The sequence below is a fragment of the Astatotilapia calliptera genome, chromosome 23 (genome assembly GCF_964374335.1).
Source record: "Astatotilapia calliptera chromosome 23, fAstCal68.1, whole genome shotgun sequence".
NCBI lineage: Eukaryota > Metazoa > Chordata > Actinopteri > Cichliformes > Cichlidae > Astatotilapia > Astatotilapia calliptera.
In genome coordinates this window covers 35,839,818-35,860,410 of record NC_137443.1, presented here as the reverse complement: position 1 = coordinate 35,860,410, position 20,593 = coordinate 35,839,818, and the positions used below count along the sequence as shown (strand labels likewise).

The 20,593-nt window shown below is 39.5% G+C and overlaps 1 long non-coding RNA gene across 1 annotated transcript; it reads right to left on the bottom strand.

Annotated features, from left to right (window-relative positions):
- Positions 1 to 2,225: 2,225 nt before the first annotated feature.
- Positions 2,226 to 9,838, bottom strand: LOC113016580 (uncharacterized). Its single transcript, XR_003271261.2, has 2 exons — positions 2,452 to 9,838; positions 2,226 to 2,369 (listed from the first exon to the last, which is right to left on the bottom strand). It is a non-coding gene; the product is annotated as an uncharacterized LOC113016580 (long non-coding RNA).
- Between the last annotated feature and the right edge of the window lie 10,755 nt (positions 9,839 to 20,593).

Genomic DNA, 20,593 nt, shown 5'->3' with positions numbered 1-20,593 from the left:
TTGGGTTTCCTGGCACAGACCTAGTTTTTAAGCATAGTCTACAAATTTTCGATTGGGTTAAGAAACTTCCAGAAGCCCTAAAGGAGGACCTAAACAGTTCAGCTTCCTTATTTACAAGCTTTCTCTCTGGCTCTCAATGCTCTGGTGACAGGGGATCCACAGACCCACATATGTGGCTTTCTTTGTCTCCACAGTGTCCACACCAGCGCTGTCTCTCTCTGCATCAACCTGCTAACCATATACCCAAGCATAAGGTGGCAACAGATTGCAATGGCATCAAACTGCCAGCAGAGGAGTTTCCACCTGCTCTCTAGCCTGAAACAGATTATGACCAACAGACAACATGTCTATCATTTATCATTTTACAACCCTGTGACCCCTAAAGCCCCGTATTCTTTTCCCAGAGTTAGCCACAAACGTCAATTAAGCAGCAACGGCCCTCCTGGTCCTCACCACTGACTCAGAGATGGCCTTGCCCACAATCATGTCACGGCAGGGAAAGAATAACATCTGGCTCTATAAGTCTCCAGTTCCCCCACAAATCATTTGGGAGCTCCTCGATGGTATCCCTTGATGAGCTGTTTCAACTGTGTTTCCATAGCAGCACAGCACATCTTTTGAAGCACTTTGGAAAGTTGGGAAGATAAGCAGGATCGATCTTGTAAAGTCACGTCTCAGACTCCAAAACAATAAAATGCTAATCTTAAGAGGAAGCCACTTATAACAACTGTTGCTGTTGTATTTCCACATACACCTGTTCCTACTTCCTCCACATCATCCCTCACTGCTTGAACTTTCTCTCGAGGCTGGAGCCTGATAAGCTCCACGACTTGTGACAAGAGCCAGAGGCCAGCATTCTCTTGGCCCAACCAGCCCCTGGCGTCAGCTTACAGGTTGCTACTGTTAGGGTGGTGAACAATATCACAGCTCTTCCTGCTCTGGTCTCAGAAGCACATATTCTTTGTCAGAGCTGTATAAGTTAAACATATAGCCTTACAGTGTACATTTTGTACATTTTATGGTTTCAAATTTACACACAGCATAACACTGTATAGGAAGTGGAAGCCACCTTTTAATGGCCATGGCCTAGAGGGCTCTTTTTCATGTGCTTCACCCAATTTCAGCTTTCTTGTCTTTTTTCCTGCATACAGGTTTTCAGTTACTGTGTTCAGTTACACACTTTACAATTATTGTGTTGGACATGGATTCTTTGTATACCAAAATTATTCTAGAGTCAAATGTGAGGCAATGTGTCTGTCAACTAAAGCTTGACTAAAACTGAGTCATGCGATAGGACAATGATCCCAAGCACGGCAGGAAATCAACAAAAGAGTAACTGAAAAAGAAAAAAATCAAATTGTTGCAATGGTCAAATGGTCAAAAACTGGACCTCAGGCTAACTACAATGCTGTGGAAGCTGTGCATGAAACCTCATTTGAACTGAGGCAATGCTGTACAGAAAAAGTGTAACAATGTGATAGACTGATAAAGTCATACAAAAAATAATTAGTTTGAGTTATTATAAGTCCTGAAACATAAAACCTTAAAACTGAGTGAGGGTGTACTTCATTTTTTACAGGACTATTTTTTAATACAGTCTGTACAAAACTTACCCTAGCCTGTCCTTACATGTAGTTATTGACATTAACTTTGTATATCTATATCCATATCTGCCTAGTGTCTAGGTGTTTCTGGTAGTGTTGTGTGATACTGCAAATTTTAGTATTGATCCACTAACAAGTAAATAATGGGCCAGTATTGCTGATACTAATACCGATACTTTTAACTTATAAAGGCATCTTATGTAGGGGAGAGCAGTGAGTCATGACATGAATTTAATTTTTGAAACTCGGCATTTGGTAGATCTGGAGTGTACATGTTATTTAAGTATACTATGGACTATAAATAAAATAGACATGACAGTCAAATGTATATGTTTTAATTTCCAAAGAAATAGTTAATTTAAGACAATTCACAACTTTGGTACTGGTATTGGATCAATACTTTGTTTCTATTCTCAAAGTTTGTATCTATATTATCAATATTTGGAGCAATCCACCACCACTAGTTTGTCAGCTCACATGTGGATAGTCTAGCCTAGATTACAATGTCCACTTTATATGTTGGTGTGAAGGAAATATTAGCTGCCGTTGTTATATAGTACATGTAATGAACCGATATTCCGTGCGCAAGCTGGACCCAGAAGCAGAACACACACACCAGGGTAGGAGGGAATAAAGAAAGCAAATTTATTATAACTAAAGGTGTCCCGTGAGGGTAGCCGAAAAAACAACGTATGGAACCAGAAGAAACCGAGGGACTGGGGAGGTGAACTGCGCAGGGAACGCCGAGAGCGGGGCTGTGAGAAGCTGCAAAACAAAAAAAGAGAAACAGATTACTGGGGTGCGGAAAAAAGGCAGCATACGAGGGAAGGTGGAGTATACGTCTTACGGAGGTAGCCGGGCTGAGTGAACCAGAGGGGGGGGCTCCAAAAGGGTCGAGACGGCGAGGCTGATAGTGCTTCCGAATCTCAGGCGGACAGGTGGACAGGCAGGTGGCTCGCAAAAACGCCGAGTTGTGATCTGAGTACACAGGGTTAAACAGAGTCAGTTCCAATGGACAATTTGTCATAAGGGTTTTTTTTTTCTCCCACAGGTGTACGTTACCGCTGAGAGGCGACTACGGACTGGCGTGGAGCAGCAGGTAGGGCAGGATTAAATAGTCCACCTGGTGATCGCTTGGGATGGGATGCAGGTGTGGGGTTAGCAGCCACGCCCGTGGGCGTGGGCATCCCAACAGCACCCCGGACGCCGGGCCGCGGACCATGTAAGTACAGGCTATATAGAATTCTAAATTCTGTCTTTTACACAAACTGCCTTGCACATCTGCATCCTCTAGACTTTATAACTATATGATGTAATCCTTTTTCATCTTAAACTCTTCATACAGTGCAGTTATGTCTCATAGAAGACTGTGCTACATAGCCATCGGAATGATCCGGCCTTTTTTGTAGTACAAATAACATTTATCTTTAAAAAAGCCTCTCTATGGAAAATTTCAAGGTGCACATGCTACATGAATCGGCTGACATTGATTGTAACATCATAAAACCAGCTGCACATATCTGAAAAGGAAAAAAAGAGAATGAGAGACTGGAATGTTAGAGAAGGAAAAACATTTTATATAGAACACACACACTCTGTACTCCCAGCCAGTCAGCGAGCCAACCAACAAGCTAGCTAGCTAACAAAGCAAAGGAGAGCGTGGGTTGTCATCCCTGTGTTTCTGTAGCTCCACAACCATAAATTAAGCCCCTGGGAGCAACCAACAACCAGATAGGGAGGGATAAAGAGTGGGTGAGAGAGAACAAGGAAAAAGGCTGAGAGAGGAAAAGCAACAGAGCGAGTAAGGGAGTCAGAAATGAAGACAGGAAGATGGGAGCAAAGACATGAAGCCTAGAGACCCAGTGGAGGCCCCAAAGACTGAACAAGAGAAGGAGTGGGAGGCAGAAACCCGCTCTCCCTTCCCCTCCATCCCCCTTCTGCCAACTGTGCAAGCGCTTAAGGCTTTCATCATCTCTGATTTTTGTGGGGTGATTTTCTGATTTGAGATGCATCGCATCAGTGACTGTGGATATTGTAGAGATCACAAAGCCTGAGACACATAATTTGTAAGGTTTGTGGCGTGTAGAGCAAAAAGAGGGAGCACAGTCAAAAAAAAACTAGTTCTTTAACCTTCAGTACATCTTTACTCAGAACAGTCCAAAATGGTTGACCTTCAATCTCAGTGTCATATCAAACATGTGAGGGCTGAATGTCAGCTGTCAGGTAATGTGCAAAAAAAGGTGCTAATTGTCTCCCCCTACACACAGAGAGACATATAGTTCCTACCTTGCCCCTGTGTAAAAGGCCTCCCACACAGGGAGTGCTTTAGCATTGTTAGAGAGGATGCAGTCATCCATCATCCAGCCATCAAGGGAGAGACAGTGACAGGTTATAGATTGGCTTGCTCTCTCTCTTCTCCCTCTCTCTTTTTTTTCCTTCAGAGAAGGGACATGGGACAAAAGATGTGCTCCACATAATCAATACCCAGCCTTCTGTCCATCTTGGGGAATACAGTGGTACAGTGAACACTGAGTCACACCTGCAGGCTTTTTCCAAGGCTTTTTTTTTCTTCCCTGTGACCAGTGTTAGTTGTAGCACATTATAAAGTACTGCACAAGAGTAGTCAGATCACTTTTTTATTATAACCAGTAAAGAGAAGATTTCATTGCACACTGTGTCCCTCTGACTCATTACTGTACAGTTAAATGTAACCAGTCCCATGGTGCATTGTTGCACATGTAAAGATTAGCTATCAAGACGCAGAGAGGATGTGTAAGCATTTGTAGTATTTTACACTAGGCTAACCCTAACTGTCTATCAACTGCGAAGAGCTTTGTTTCACCTTTTAAAGAAGCATTTGTAACCTAAAGTATGGTACCATAGCACTCATGTTGAAAGCCTACTAAGAATTGCACCAGTGCTACAGCTCCCAAATCACAAGAGCTAGCTTTTAGCTAAAGCTGTCACTCTGATGCAAATTAACAAGCTTGTGAGGAAATGCTATGCAATGAGGTAAAGTCAACAGAGTCGGGGATACACATTTTTCCCAAGTGACTGATGGCTACCAGATAGTGGCCAACTGGTCTCAGCTCCTGTGTGACTGGAGCATAAAGTGGACTATATACATCAAGTCATATATACGCAAGCTAATAGCTGAAGGGAATTTATTTTTTGTGAAGCTAAAGCACTCTAATGAGTTACTTTTTAGTATCCTAATGAATAACCTTTCAGTGACAGCAATCATGTATTGTGGCATGGTCGTTTTATGTGAAATTACAGGGCCATAATCTATTTATTATTGTTATTATTGTCTACTATGTTTTACTTTTTTGTGATGGGCACAGGAAACATGCCAGTTTAAAATTAATTGTACTTGTATAACAACTATTCTATTCTAGTCTCTCCTTTCTGGACAGAGGCCTGGCACACGGTCTGACTGAAGCAATCAATATGAAAAAAACAATTATACTAAAACTCTGAGAAGCTGTGTAAAGTGTAAATAAAGTCAGAATGTAATGATTTGCAAAGTTCATTGACCAACAGTTTACTCACAATAGAAAAAAGAACACTTATCAAATGTTTAAACTGAGGCATTTTACTATTTCATGAAAAATATCAGCTAATTTAGAATTTGATGCCAACAACATGCCTCAAAACAGTTGGGTCTTGGGTAACAAAAGGCTGGAAAAATAAGTAGTACTGTAAAGAAACAGCTGGACAAACATTTAGCAAATAAGTAAGTTAACTAGCAGCAGGTAAGTAGCATGACAAGATAAAAAAAAGTTCTTAAAAGTAAAAACGGACAGAGGTTTTACCAATCTGAAAAAACAAACTGCTTCTAAAAATTGTGGAACAATTCCAGAATAATGTTCATCAACATAAGATTGTGAAAACTTCCACTAGCTCAGTATGTATATGTATCTACAGTACATAAAGTCATCAAAAGATTCTGAAAATGTGGAGAAATCTCTGCACGAGGAACAAAGCTGAAAATCAGAAGTGGATGCCCGTGATCTTTGTGACGTGACACAGCACTTCAATGAAACAGGCATGATTCTATCATGGTCATTGCATGGCCACAGGAACACTTTCAGAAATCATTACCTGTGAACACATCTGTGCCGCTCACAAATGCAGGTTAACACTCTATTGTGTAGATAAGTAGCTATATTTGAACATGATCCAACAATGCTGCTGTCTCCTCTGTGTCAAAGCCCATTTAAAATGCACTCAAAGTGGAAAACTGCTCTGTGGTAAGACAAATTGAAATTCTTTTTAAAAGCATGGACAACGCTTCATCTGGACTAAAGAGGAGCGGTACAATCAAGCTTGTTATCAGCGCTCAGTTCACAAGCCTGCATCTTTAATGTTATGGGGGTAAATCACTTTGGTTTTCTTTCTTTTTTCTATCTTTCCCTTGCAAATGCTTCATCACACTCACAAAGTTCATCCTCATATCAACTATACATTTCAGTGACTTGTATTTACACCCCTTCTTCTGTTTGTACCATCTGTTTCATTGTCCATGCCTTGCTCTCTTGTGCCTTGTACTACTTTTGAAAACAAAGCTATTTCAGGGTAGGTGTAACGGTACTCCTGCCAGCACTGGGGGAATTGAATTATAGACATATGTCTGTTAATGTGTTTCAGCATTATTGCTGCTGTTATTGTCCTTTAGGGGAGCAGAACTGGACACTAGAGCAAGGGCTGTTGGAAAAAAAACATTATTACTATGTGACTGTAAAGCCCCGTGAGGAAAATTTGGGAGTTGTGATATTGGCTACATAATTACAGTACAGTGACCTGACTGAACTTACAAACACCAAACTTTAAATTGCTGTTGATTCACGGCTAGAGTTTGTATCCAGTCCAAAGTAACCTGAGAGTATATACAATATTCCACTCTTGTACAGTCTAACAACACAAATCTATAGCAGTTTAAATCATAGACTGGCCTATTTGGTTTGCTTCCATATAAAGATCACTTCCTGTGAAAATAATGTGACTCCTGCAGAGATTTTCCTCTATAGCAAAGGTAATTTTCCAGTGTCAACAGATTCATTAAAAAAGGAAAAAGGAAAAAAAAAACCTGGCCTATTTCCTTGAGATAAGAAGATAATTATACAGAGCCTGGCATCCATGACAACAATCTTGTCGTCTAATGGTTATCATTTATGAATAAAATGTGACATGTAAGACTTTATTCTAAGAGAGACGTTATCTAAGATAGATACAGCCACTGTGATGTTTACTAAACAATATCAGTGATATCAATGTGAGTATTTTCACTACCACCGTCTTGGTGCTTCAAAGTAAATGCACACATAAGGTGCCAAGTGGTCAGTCACAAGGTATATTGACCAAGATGGGGACCATAACTTACAAAATAAAAATCATGCTGTATTCAGTAAAACTTAAAACCATCAAATGAGACAATAAACTTGTGAAAAAAGTCTTAAGGTCAGAGAAATAACAAATGTATTTATTTTTTCCTCTCTGACTCTTTTACAGTCTGTACAGTCTGCCTTTTTTTCATTCAGATGAATTGCCCCCTGCTGGTCATTTCAATAATTTCTACATTTGCTTCATAGTTCAGAATCCTAAGCTCCATCCATCTTTTGTATGCAATCTGTGGGCGACTAGCTGCTACAGCGGGACTTGTTTTTAAATGAGTGGGGCTGATCTGAATGTTATCTCAAACAGAAAGATAGTGCAATGTCAGCCTGTGTCAAACTGGGACTGAGGCACAATCTATTGTGCTGATCTGACATTTTAAGCTTAAATCAGTCACTACACTGCTGATAAGATGTTGGGTGCTCACCTTCATTTTTTTACTTTAATGTGGTCATAATTCTGAGATACTACATGCTTGATTTGGCTGTCAATGTTCCTACTAATATGAAGAAAACAGATGAAATAGCTGTTGCTGCTTGTTGTGAGTCTTTCTCTATGGAGACATGGAGAGTGACGAGGGGCGAGAGGCTTTTTATTTCAGTAGCAACAGTAATGTGCTTCATTACTGGGAAAGAGAGAGTGGCCGTTTTACTAATCCACCCTTCCATGTTATAATGAGTGTTGTGCTTCATACATTACTCGACTATTTTATTTTCAATTCTGCAAAGGCTTGGAAAGAATGAAAGCATGCCTGTACCCTTATGAATGCATCATACATCAATAAAACTGTCATTTATGAAGGATCTATGATGATGAAGACTGAAAAAAGAAATGAATGGCAAAAGTAGCATACTAATATTTTTTGACACCCCCCCAACCCTGAAGTTTTTTTAAATTGCATTAAAGTGTGTTTCTTAGGAGTGATCAAGGTTTTATAAGAAGCGCCAGTCTTCCCTCGTACTTCAGTCCCATCTAGCATAATACTCTGGTCAGATCAGAGTATGTGCAACTATCTTTTAGGTCAGTCCTGGTCCTTTGGTTTGGTTCTCTAAAATGATGTGTCATCACTTTCACTTAATGTTCTAGCATCCACCAAGTCTTTGGCAACTAATCTAAGGCTGGGGTATGGTTTGGAACCGCTTAATATAAAATACCAAAATGTGTTCAGAGTTTGTTTGAAATGTATCTTCTGATTTCTAGACATTAGCCTACTTAGCATGTAGCTAAACCACAACCCAACTCAAACCCTAACTCTGGGGAGGTTGCCAGTGTAAATTCACTCTCCAAAGCTCCTAGGATGTGGCATTTGCTAATCATACCGTTAAAATGTGAGTCCAATGAATTTAAAGTTTTGAATTTACAGTTATACAAAAACCTCATTTCATCCTTGTTAGTAGCTTCTCTGTAGCAATTAGTCCAAATAACCTGGGGGAATGACAACAAGCAGAGGTAGGTTTGCACATGACACAGGTACTTACTGTTTTACTGTTTTTTCTGTAGCATAAACCTTAAATGTATATACTTGGAGCAAATCCTAAGCTAGCGCTAAGTCATAAGTCAATGCATATTCTTGCTAATTAACAGCTGAGTAATGAGGTAAAACAATCCCATCCCCCCACTGTGAAGCAACCACACTACAGTGCGAACTCATGATTTACAATAACAAATTTGTGTGTTAATTAAGCCACCTTATCAGTAACTTTTTTGAAGATGTATGGTAACAGCAGCTTGCCATCACATGTGGATTTATTAAAGTATTTGTTTTGTTTCATAGAGTGAATTGGGTATGAAAAATTAAATACAATATAGGCTTGCAAAATCTAAAGATCTGTTTGTTTCATGAATGAACCATAACTAAAATTTCCATTTCAAAACAATTGCACTGTAAGTTCACGTAACAGATCTTCCACCGTTCTATACATACCTCACGCAGAGATAAACGTAATTCAGTCTCACATTCATTCTGACTCACAGTGCGGAAGAGAAGCGTCTTTTGCCTCTTATACATACGATATGGTTTCCATTTCCTGCCACTGCAGTTTTCAAATAAGAAATATAGGTGGGGGAGCTGGCGAGGTGAGGCACTAGAGTAATATACATTATGAAGTGTTTTCAAACTGAAGTCTAGATTGCTCTGTTTCAACCTAACCTCGCTTTTTCTCTCTATCATTTGCTATCTGTGCATTCCTCCTTATCCCCCATCAGTGAATCCAATCAATGCTTCTTCCAACAACACTCCCCTACCCCCACTCCTACCTCTCCAGGTTTTCCTTGTGTCTCAGAACTGGCGACAGCTATTCCCACAGGTCTTCTCCTATTGCTTGTATTTGTTAAACACTGATGCAGGCTGGCTCGACTCACCAGACCAGCTAACCACACTGGCTGTCAGACAAACATCGCTTTCTGTCAGAACTTTGGAAACAATTTACAAGTTGGACAGCCAAAGCATTGTAATTACTGCAAATATTTTAAATCTCCTAAACCCACAATTTATACATACAGATTATCATATGTAAATGCTGTTAAAACGTTCTGTGTAGATTTCTTGATGTAGATGACTAATTTATAATAAGTTACATAATTTCATGAATATATATAGTTTGTGTTGAAATGTCTTTATTTGAAATGTACATGTGTAAAGTGTAAGAGCTAGTGTCTCATGAGAATATACCAGACATGTGCGCTAAATGTGGAATCATTATTTTTGAGCTCAAAGTGTCATCCCAGTAAACATTTCAACAGCTGTAGTCTTTTCACAGTCATGGTTGAGAAACACTTCGAAACTGAAACTTGAAACAGAGTTGTGGATGTTGCCACAACATTGGTTCGAGCTGTCTTCACAGTCACCTAGATGTTGCTGGATTTATTAGAAAAAAAACTGTGCTCAAGAATTTTGTTTTAGTATATCCTTATTAATTGGCATAAAGTGAAATGAAGAAAATTTGAACGATCCTCAACCTCTTTCTTTTAAATCCCTGACTTAACTTACTGAGCCAATCTGCTTGTTGACTAATCCAGTAAAATAAAATTTAAATGTTAAAAACTTTAAGTACCTTAAAAGTGTTGTTTTTTTTAAGCAGGCACTGGCAATTCTAGTATGTGCATATTAACAAGACATTATGTAGATGTCTACTTACAAATGTGTTAACCATATTAGTTGTCATTCTTTTAAAGAATCGAAGACAAATTGGTTTAATTCCTTTGTTTTCTCATTTTGTAAGAGAATGGCCCTTACAGAATGGATAACACAAATTGTGTCAAAAAGTATCAGTCAGCATTTTCTTTTTTCTTTACATGAATTTGTTAATTTTCCTTTCTGCCAAGTATGTAAAATAACAAAAAGAAACACATTTTTGAAGTTTTTGCTAACAGCATCCGTGATCCAGTTCTGATGCTCACGTGTCCATTGTCGGTGTTTTCGGCAGTGGACAGGAGTCCGCACTGGCACCCTGTCTGGTCTGCAGCCCCATATAGAACTAATTGATGTGCACTGTCTGTTCTGACACCTTTCTATCCAAACCAGCTTGAACTTTTTTGGCAATTTGAGCTACAATAACTGGACCTTATTCACCCATGACCCTTCACCAGTGTGCCTTCCTTGGACACTTTGATAGATACTGAACACTGCAATGTAGGAACACCCCACAAGATCTGCAATTTTGGAAATGCTCACCTAGCCATGTAGCCATCACAATTTGGCCCTTGGATGTGGATGGTGCATGTGGGGTGCTTACCTGGGGAACACAATTTACAGGACTTAAAGGACCTGTCGCTAAGCTAACATGTTGGCGCGGATACCACAGCAAACCTTCAGGTTGCTGTGCATTGATGGGTCAGGGATGCTTTGGCAACAAAAGTGGAACCAACATAATATTAAGCTGGTGGTCAAATGTTAGGCCTTTGAAAACAGCCACACACACACATATATCTTCTCCATTCTCTAATTTCATAAATTTCATCTCCATTGCAAGAGTGTCACAAGCTATGTCTCTCAGCAACATGATTCTACTGTGGACCTGTTACATTTTGCAATTACAGAATTGGTTTTGTACGATGTAATGCACCTCCCCCACCTCAGCCCACCAACTCTGACCTGCTACCCTTTTGCTTGCTGCAATTCGAGCGCTGCAAACACAAAGCAAGATAAAACCTCATAATCTGCTTGTAGACTGCTGTCACTACAGCTCAAAATGTGCGGGCATGTGTGCACATGTTTGTGTGTGTGGGTGTGTGTTTGTTTCCATAGATGAAGGGACAGCTCCAGCATTCTTTGTATGAGAGCAGGCTAGAAGGCCCAGGGCATCTGTTGACCCAGCTGGCATTTGCTGAGCGGTTGTAGTACGCCAGGTTAAGGACAACATTTATCCAGCATGCATTTGTATCTGTGTGTGTGTGTGTGTGTGTGTGTGTGTGTGTGTGTGTGTGTGTGTGTGTGTGTGTGTGTGTGTGAGAAAGAGTGTGAAAGTGTGTGTTCGTGCACTGCCGGGTTATGTCAAGGGTAGGATTTCTACTGTTTCTCAATTCTGGTGAGGAACAATTTAAAAAAAAGAAAAATCTGTAAACGTTATTTAACTGCTAGGGCCAAAAGAAAAAAAAAAAGCGGTTGGCAGCAATAACCAGAATTCCTGTGCGCCAAACGATGGATTAATCGCCAGTAACATTTTCTGAAACAGTTGCCCAGTTTCTAGTCACATGGTTTTTGTGCAGCAAACCTTTATTCCCTCATCCCTTGTGCATGAGTACTATAACAGCGCGCCGTCGCCCGAGGTGCTAAGCAACAACTCAACATTCTGTCTAAACCTAAATATGAGAGAGACTGCAAGAGAGAAAGAATATGCTCTTGAGTTGGAAAAAAAGTCCTTTAGGCAGTGAGAAGATTGGAAAGCAGAACTTTTCTTGGAAAGCAGTCGCAAAGCAAAGATGCAAGTCTTTGCCACACATTGTTCTCTTTTTCAAGCACACGCACAAAGATGCAAAAATGCAGCTTTAACCTATGACAGCAAAGAGGAATGGCGGCGCATCTGGACAACTGGTCTCATATATTGTTTTATAGAGAGGAATGCTCGATAGCTGATGTCCTCTTTTTCATGTTTGTTGTTGTTAATGGGGATGATGATGTGTTTGTTGCGAGCTGCCATGGACTGTCAGGCTAAATAGAGTGGGTGTAAAGAAAGTCAATTTCTTCCCTAACCCTGTCTTTAAGAGCATATCGATTTGCCAGTCATCAAAGAATGACAAATCAAAACACTGCCACCTGAGCTCACTCAGAAAGAGGAGCAAACTGTGGAGCAAAGGTGAAAAAAAAAGAAATGCAGATGATTTTTACTGTAACCCTTCTGCACCATTCAGCTTGTGTTTCCAAAAACCCAAACAGATTTGATTCATCAACCTGTTTCTCAAGGAGGCTCTGTCATGTAACATTGGTCAAGGTAGTTTATTCTTTCATGACTCACATGCAGTGTAGTTGCCATTTATGTCATCTATGCCTGCACCGTGCTGTATCATTTTTTTGGCAGGGAATATGAATTGCAGCCATCTGTTTGGCTGCAGACCGTGTATGACTTAATCTGCGACACTGATCAACATATTTTGCAGGATCTGGAAAAAAATTAAATAGTACTATATTTGACTGAAGGGGTAAATTGAAGGATGGCCTCAGCACTAGGTTGATAACACAACCGGGGAGGAGTCACTGCCCCAAGTGGAGGGGTTTTAGCGAATTTATTGACAGCTTTGAGAGTGTCTCATGAACGAGACACTTGAAAAGCTTTTGACATATTTCCGTACTCTCACCTGTGGCCACAAACTTTGCTTAGTGACAAAAAGAACAAGATCGCAGATTCAAGTGTTGGAAATGGGATTTCTCTTACTGGCTGACTGGGTTCCCCTTAGAGATAGGGTGATGAGCTTAGTCATGCTGGAGGGGTTCAAAGCAGAGCTGCCACTCCTCCACACTGAAAGAGGCCAGCTGAGGTGGTTCAGGCATCTAACTAGGAGGTGGTCATAGGCAAATCCAACACATGCTGGAGAGATTATGGACCTCCAGGATGTACAGTGTGGTTGGATGGATGGATGGAAAATAACAGCAAAATCTAATGCCTAGGTAATGAAGATGTTTGCTTATCATTAATTAAAGCTGTATTATATAAAGACAGCGACATTAGGGTTTCATTAACAAACACATAACATGGTATATAAAATGTTAATGTTTGCTATCAGAATGGATCTTATCACCTTTTTTTTACAATACATAAGGGAAATAAAATAATATCACAAATTACAAAAACAAATTATTAAACATTATTAATAAGGCGTAAGCATTAATAATCATTTCAGTATCAACATTAGAATAAGTAACTACAAAAGTTTAATTATCCATTTAGATTTTATTAGACATAATAAAGTGTTATGGGCAGTTCTTTCTGAAGTACGAATTATGAGTTTACACAACCACAAAACCTTTTATGGTATTAGTCAGTGTCCTGACAACACAGTAACACACAAATTCACACGCACACTTGTAGTATTGTCATCTCAGTCAGCAACAGCTTGTGCACAAAGGTAGGCTGGAATAACCAGTCCAGTTTAGAAATGTCGTGTGCTAGATTTCAGTCTGCACTTCAGATGGCTCTTCTGATTTTCAAGCTGCTTCATTAAGAAAGTCAAGTTAAGCATAATTCATCCCGCTGCACAGATATTTCTGATTTGGTCCACCTGAATGTACACTGAGTTTTACAACACACCTGAGCTATTACAGTCACTGTGGTTTATGCAAATAAAAAGAAATAGTGATGTTAAAAGGTTACATAAGCATATTTAAGCAGGTTACTTTCCCAAACGAAAAAGACACAAAAAGCATTGGTCGAATAATATTAGACCAAAAGTGGAGACTGATTATTTGGAGGCAAAAGAAAGGGCTGGATCGCTTCTGTTTCATTATATGTTGAGCTGTTACCTGGTGAACGAGTGTTCTGTTTTCCTTTGTTTATATTGATATACTAAAAGCACAAATTAGAGCATAAAAATTCACCGTAATGCAGGCGTCCCCCTAGCTCACCTCCCACACTCCACACTTCCTCACATCCCTTTCAGTGCAAACCTAAAACAAACCTACATCCATGGTGGTCAGTAGCCCACTGCTGACACCGACATATCAAATTCTGCCATGTGCCTATCTAATGGTAGCAAAGCCCCATCTGTGCTGCTCTCTGCAGTGATGCAGCTTTGTTTCATCTTTTATCTTTTCACTCTGCTTTGGGCTAATGTCTCACTAAAGTGGAGTTCAAAGTTACCTACTAGTAGCTAGAGCCACTGAGCATGCTAATGTGGCTGAATGCAGTTTGAGAGGAAAAAAAAGTGAACTGTACAGTATGTTGTTTTGCAAATGGTGCATTTAAAAGCGTGTTGAGATTAATTAGGCTTTCTGTAATTAACATGTCTGAAAGGTTATTCAAAAAACACTTCATTATATTCCCTTTGGAAAACAAATGAGTCGTTTAACAAAGGCAAAGCAACCTTGAAATGACGCCGCTTTGGTAACAAAGGATCCTATGTGTCTGTCAAGTGTAATTGCGCTACTTTGCAATTCATGAAACTTTGAATATGTTCACACAAAAAATTGTGCACTTGTGTGACGCTAACCTGAAGCAGCATTTGGAAATTACAGATAACGCAGCCGAGCTTCATTTCCATTTTTTAAATGTGTTCCTGTTGTTTGGAAAATGCTGAAGGAAAGAAAACCTCTAGAACCGAACTCACCAAAATCCCCATTTTATAAGGACAGACATCATAAGAACACCCTCTATATTGTTTTTGAAAAATGTTGAGAAAAGTTAAAAAATAAATAAATAAATAAATAAATGCAGGGCCACAATTTACAAATAACAATTAAAGAAATACAATTAAAAATGATGTGTTCATCTAACGACATTATATTAAGTTTACTACTTATATTTTCTTTGAATTTAATCAATGACAAAGTACAATCATCATAAGTAAGTTAAGTTAATACTGTTGTATTAACTTCGATGCCTCATGGTTTGAAGTGTTATACAAGGAAGAATTTCTGCAGCATTTTAACTCTAATGTTGTGCATGCTGCAGATTTTATGCTAATAAGCTAACATTTCAGTAAAGAAACAGTTTAGTAAAGAATCAATTAAACATTTATCAGAATTTTTTCTCATTTGCAAGTCTGAGTCCATATTTATAAGTTCCTAAAATCAAAATTTTCTAATACAGCTTGTATTGGCTTTCTAATGCAGCTTACAGCTAATATGAATGCTAGAAGTTGCTTACTTTAAAAACTATATGTTGCTTGTAAAACCACAAATGGAAAAAAGCTGATATACTGTGTAAAAATGTAAGTAAGAACAGAATGCAGTAATTGCAAATTTCAACATAGAAAACTGATCTGTGGTCAGATTAATCAAAATTTGAATTGGTTTTGGAAAGTTTGGATTCCATGCCCGCTGAACTAAAGAGGAGAGGTTTGTTATTAACAGCCCAAAACTCTGATGGTATGATGGTGCATCAATGCTAGTGGAGCTAGTAACGTTAAGTATGTCAGCAGTCCAGACATTATACCAATTCAAGCTATTTGGCACAACATGAAATGAAAGATATGATTGAAAAAAAACGATGACTGTTGAGTCAGACAAAAATTGGAAAATAAGCTGTTGGGTCTGCGTTTCAGCAGCCCCGCTGGTTCAGAGTCTTATTCCCGTTAACAAAGCAAGACGAACAGCTCAAACGTTTTTTCACATGATCACCCCGGGACTTCAGTCGAGATCTGGGTTGGGTCAGAAGTAGTTGAGTGGCAGATCTGAGTGTTCTAGCAGGAGTATGTGGTTTGAGTTGTTCACTAAGATAACTTGGCACTAATTTATTAATAGTTTTGAAAGTAAGGAGTAATATTTTAAATTGAATGGGCAGCCAATGCAAGCTAGCTAGAACAGGAGTAATATGGCAAAATTTCCTGGTACCAGTCACTGTGTGTGTATGTGTATGTGTATGTGTATGCATGTGCATGTGAGTGTGTGTGCGAGTGGGTGTTAGTGTTTGGGGGTGTGTTTATGTGACCTCCTGCTCACCAAAAGGGTCATAAAGGCAGAAAGTTTACTAAACAAGAAAACAGAACCTTCACATAGGATGTGCCTATAATAAAACACTACAGCCTCCCCCACCATTCAACAGGATGGGGAGGGCACTAGAAACAGGAGAATGTCTTTGATCATATAGTTTGAACCAAGACTTACAAATTTAAGCAACACAATGACAACATTTAACAATTTCAAGCTAACATAAGCCTCTTTCTAATGTCAAGAAATTTTTCACTTCAGGTCCCAGACATTTACAGACAGTTGTTAAGAGAAGAGGTGATGTGTTGCTGCCATCAAATTCAAAATTAGCTAATAGCATTTTTCTCCTAAAATGGTACATTGTCTCAGTTTAGATTTTTTTCTGTGTTCTATTGAGAACAAAATATGCGTTTGTTGGATTTGAAAATCATTGCATTCAGTTTTTAGCTACATTTTACACAATATTGCAACTTTTTCCAAGTTGTAGTGGTAAAAATTGCTTATACACAAATGACTTATCAGGTTGTTCTTTGCAGGATGACATTCTCTTCACTTAATACTCCAAGAATGAGATTTGGAGTGATCTCTCATCATTTTGAAGTAATGTACACCAAGTCTCATTCTTTCACTTTAAATGCTTACATTTTAAGTTTATAAGGCAACAAAGTTGCAGTTAGTTATGTCAAAACTGTATGCAGTGTCTGCATTTCTACAGCATACTTGCAGTGTACTTTACTAGGAATGAAAATGTTATGTAACTGAATTAATGTTGTGTTTAGAGTCTTGGAGACCTTTACTGGACATTGTTTTATCACCTTGATATTTCATAGAATATTCTTATATTATGAAAATTGCTTGTTAATGTATTTTTTCTTCCCCTGTGATATGTTATCTCAACAGAAAATTGCCTCTCAAATTACTTCTGCTCAGGGTGTCTAGGAATTGGGATTGATGAATACAGTGCATTTTACACACTTATATCAGCAATTGGTGTTGTAGTACTTTTCACACGGAACTACCCACTCAAATGCCAAATAAATCTATTTGGATTTGTGATATTGAATTCAACACTTACCCCTATGGAGACTAATTGACCATTTTCTTCTTGTCAGTTTGTGATTATCAGAGATGCAGACCAGCAATGTGGAAAGAATAATCCTTACTGGCAGTTCTCTGAAGGACTTCCACATCACTGCATGTCAGCTGCCAGTCACATCAGTAGGACCTCCATGTGTAACGTTTAGTGGTGATTTCAAATCCTTTAGGTCTTTCTCAACGCACATGAATGTCAAATCAATACATTACCTCCCTATAATTTCTCAGATGAAGGTGATATATTATATATATTTGTTCTTCTATATGTTACAGCAGATGGCTTGCCCTCCCTGGTTATGCCAGAGGTTTCTTCTTGATATAAAGAAGAGCTTTTCCTTACCGCTGTCACCAAGCGCTTGCTCACAGGGAGTCATTTGATTTTGGGGGTTTTCTCTGTATTATTTAGGGTCTTTACCTTACAATATAAAGTGCCTGGGGCAACTGTTGTTGTGATTTAGTACAAATGTGATATGATATGATGTGACATATAAATTGAATTTAAATTAAATTAATCAATTAATCACCTATGTGCTGTTCTAAAAATGTCATAGTGTTACTTCAGGGGACTACAACGTCATGCCTTGCTACAATCCCAACAATCTCAGTACCCATCCACATCACTTGATGTTTCAGCTTCCATGCATCCAGCTTGCAAATGTCATATAGGAGAAGGTATTTCTTTATCCTGCCCACAGTTGTTGTGCATCTGCAAGCCGCTTTGCAGCCAACCTTCACTCTAGTGCCTCCTTCCATGCTGTTTTGACTTAAACGATATTATGACTGTTATCACTGATGCCTGTGGCTGTCCATTCAAGCATGAAAGAGCTCCAAAACACAACCAAAAAAATTTATTATTTCAGTCAGTCCCACAACAGCACAGATGAGGTTAGATATAGAGAAAAGTATATGTTTTTAAATTTACGGCAGTGGCGTTACAGAGAGCAGTGGCCACAAAACATTAAGGCTAAGTCGGTTTTTCAACCTTTATCATGTTGTGTCCTTGGTTATTTTGTTCTCCCAATGTCTCAGAGCTCACAAAGCTTTTGTAGACAAAGATGTCCTGGTCTTTGTGTGTACTGTATCATACTTTTGCTTTTGTTATTCTTGAAAGCTCCAGTAATTACTGCAGAATCAAACTGCCATAACTTGAAACAGCCTCTGAGTTTTTCTCAAAATGAGCTGGATTTTCTTTTACTCTGTGTTCGTATGTTTAGAAGTGGGAAGGAAAGCCTTGTCCATGGTTTTTGTCTTTTCGTTAAAAGGTTGCATTTTCTGGTTGTAGAAAGAGAATCCCTGGAAGAAGGCGCATAGAGCATTGCATTGCATATCATCAACAGCACCTTAACGGACAGCTATGCAGAAATAGCAACATAAAACAAATAGCTTTGCTGCATTTCTGGACTTCAAGAGGCACTTAAAGTGTGCTCAATAGGCCAAACTCCCTTTGGCCCAGCTACAAGCTGTTCTCTGACCGGCTGGATGATTTTAAAAAGTGACGAGGGCAGATTTCCTTGAGTTCAGACCAAAATAGCTTCAGGAAATTAAAATTCCTTTGAGCCTTCGAGGTGGAGTGCGTGCATGTGTGTGTGAACCTACATCCTTTTGCTTATATGTGCAGCACGAGGTGTGCTAAAATAATGCAGAGATAGCAGAGACATTTTGGCCTAATCTGTCCTTCTTTTTGCACTTTAGGGCATTGGCAAGAGACAGACAAGGCCCAAAACTCATGAGCCAGACTTTACATGTATTACAGCATGTGTTGTGAGGGCTGTAACATTTGGTCTCCCAAATATTCACAATAAAGCACCTCACATTAGCTGGATCTGCATCTGACTTGAAACAACCAGGCTCAACATTGTCAGGACCAAGATGTGCCAAAGCAAAAGTTAACTGCAATGCAATAAGGTTAGAAAGTCTAATCCAGGGGTCTCCAACTCCAGGCCTCGAGGGCCGGTGTCCTGCAGGTTTTAGATGTGTCCTTGATCCAGCACAGCTGATTCAAATGGCTAATTTACCTCCTCAGCTTGTGTTGAAGTTCTCCAGAGGCTGGTAATGAACTAATCATTTGATTCAGGTGTGTTGACCCAGGGTTATATCTAAAACCTGCAGGACACCGGCCCTAGAGGCCTGGAGTAGAAGACCCCTGGTCTAATCCATCCTTAAAGGCCTCCTTTGAGACTGGACATCCTAACTTTATGATTGCAAACAAACCCTTATTCCATATTATGCTTGTAGCTCCCAAATGAGCAGCGTAATCAGATCAGGTACAGCCACATAATGCTTGAAATGCCAGTGAGGGATGGGTGCGCGTGTGGCTCCTAAATCAAATCAATGAGATAATCAATAAGTGGAGGCTGCAAGAAGAGGATTACTTAGAGCTGGAGGACACACTCGGTAGGCCATTCACTCATCTTGATTAAAGGTCCCACTTGGTGGTTTGACGCGGGCCAGTTTGCAGTGGGTTGACACCAGATCTGGGTCAATTATGAGTAGACATCCTTTTAATTACTTAGGATGTTTGCACCATAATCTGTCTGTCAGATGTGGGAATGTGAGTAAGGCTTGAAATATTTGAACCGCTTATGGTTTGATTGACTTATCTGCCCACATTTGAACGTATAGCGCATATCACTCCTTCAAAAGCATGCCGAGTTATTACTTGCTTTGCTGCTATTTGGTATAGCCAAACTTTGATGCACCACTCCACACTGCTTCAGCTCCAGTTTAGGTGTCACAACAGCAAATACACGATGGTAAAAGACTGATTAGCCATTTTGAAAATAAGTACATTGACCCAGGCAACAGGCAAAACAAATTTTTACCCTCTAAAGATTTTGCTTTGCTAGTGTAATTAAACTTGAGATGTGTTTTTAGGATGTGTTTGCATGCTGAAAAGTATATTAACAAGCTCAATGATTATAGGGGCTAATTCCTACATGTCCCACAGCTGTGCTTCCATTCATGTAAAACACTTGCACTCTAGTGTATTCAAGCTAATACTAAACTCAATCACTGGTGCAAGCACAACATTAAAGAATGGCCATTATTCTATAACTACTGTGGCTCACAAAGAACGGCTAATAAAAACCAGCCACTGAGACTTATAAGCTAAGTGCTCTGCAGCGGATGGGCTAATAATAATATCTGGGAGTAACACCAAGAAATCCCTGCGGATAATGCCAGATAATCACTGCTACACACCCCTATGGGATAGCAGGAAGGGTTGCAATGGCTGCAGAGTTTGGAAGTGCAAAGCTCCTGGCACCTCTTCAGAGCAACACATGGGAGTTCCATCAAAGCCAGCTTCAAAAGCTAATGCCCGAGCTTAAAATCTTTTTTTTTTGGGGGGGGGGCTAAAAACCTAAGCGAGTGCTGACACATTGGATTTGACCATTGGGAGTCACATAAAAACTAAGGCAAA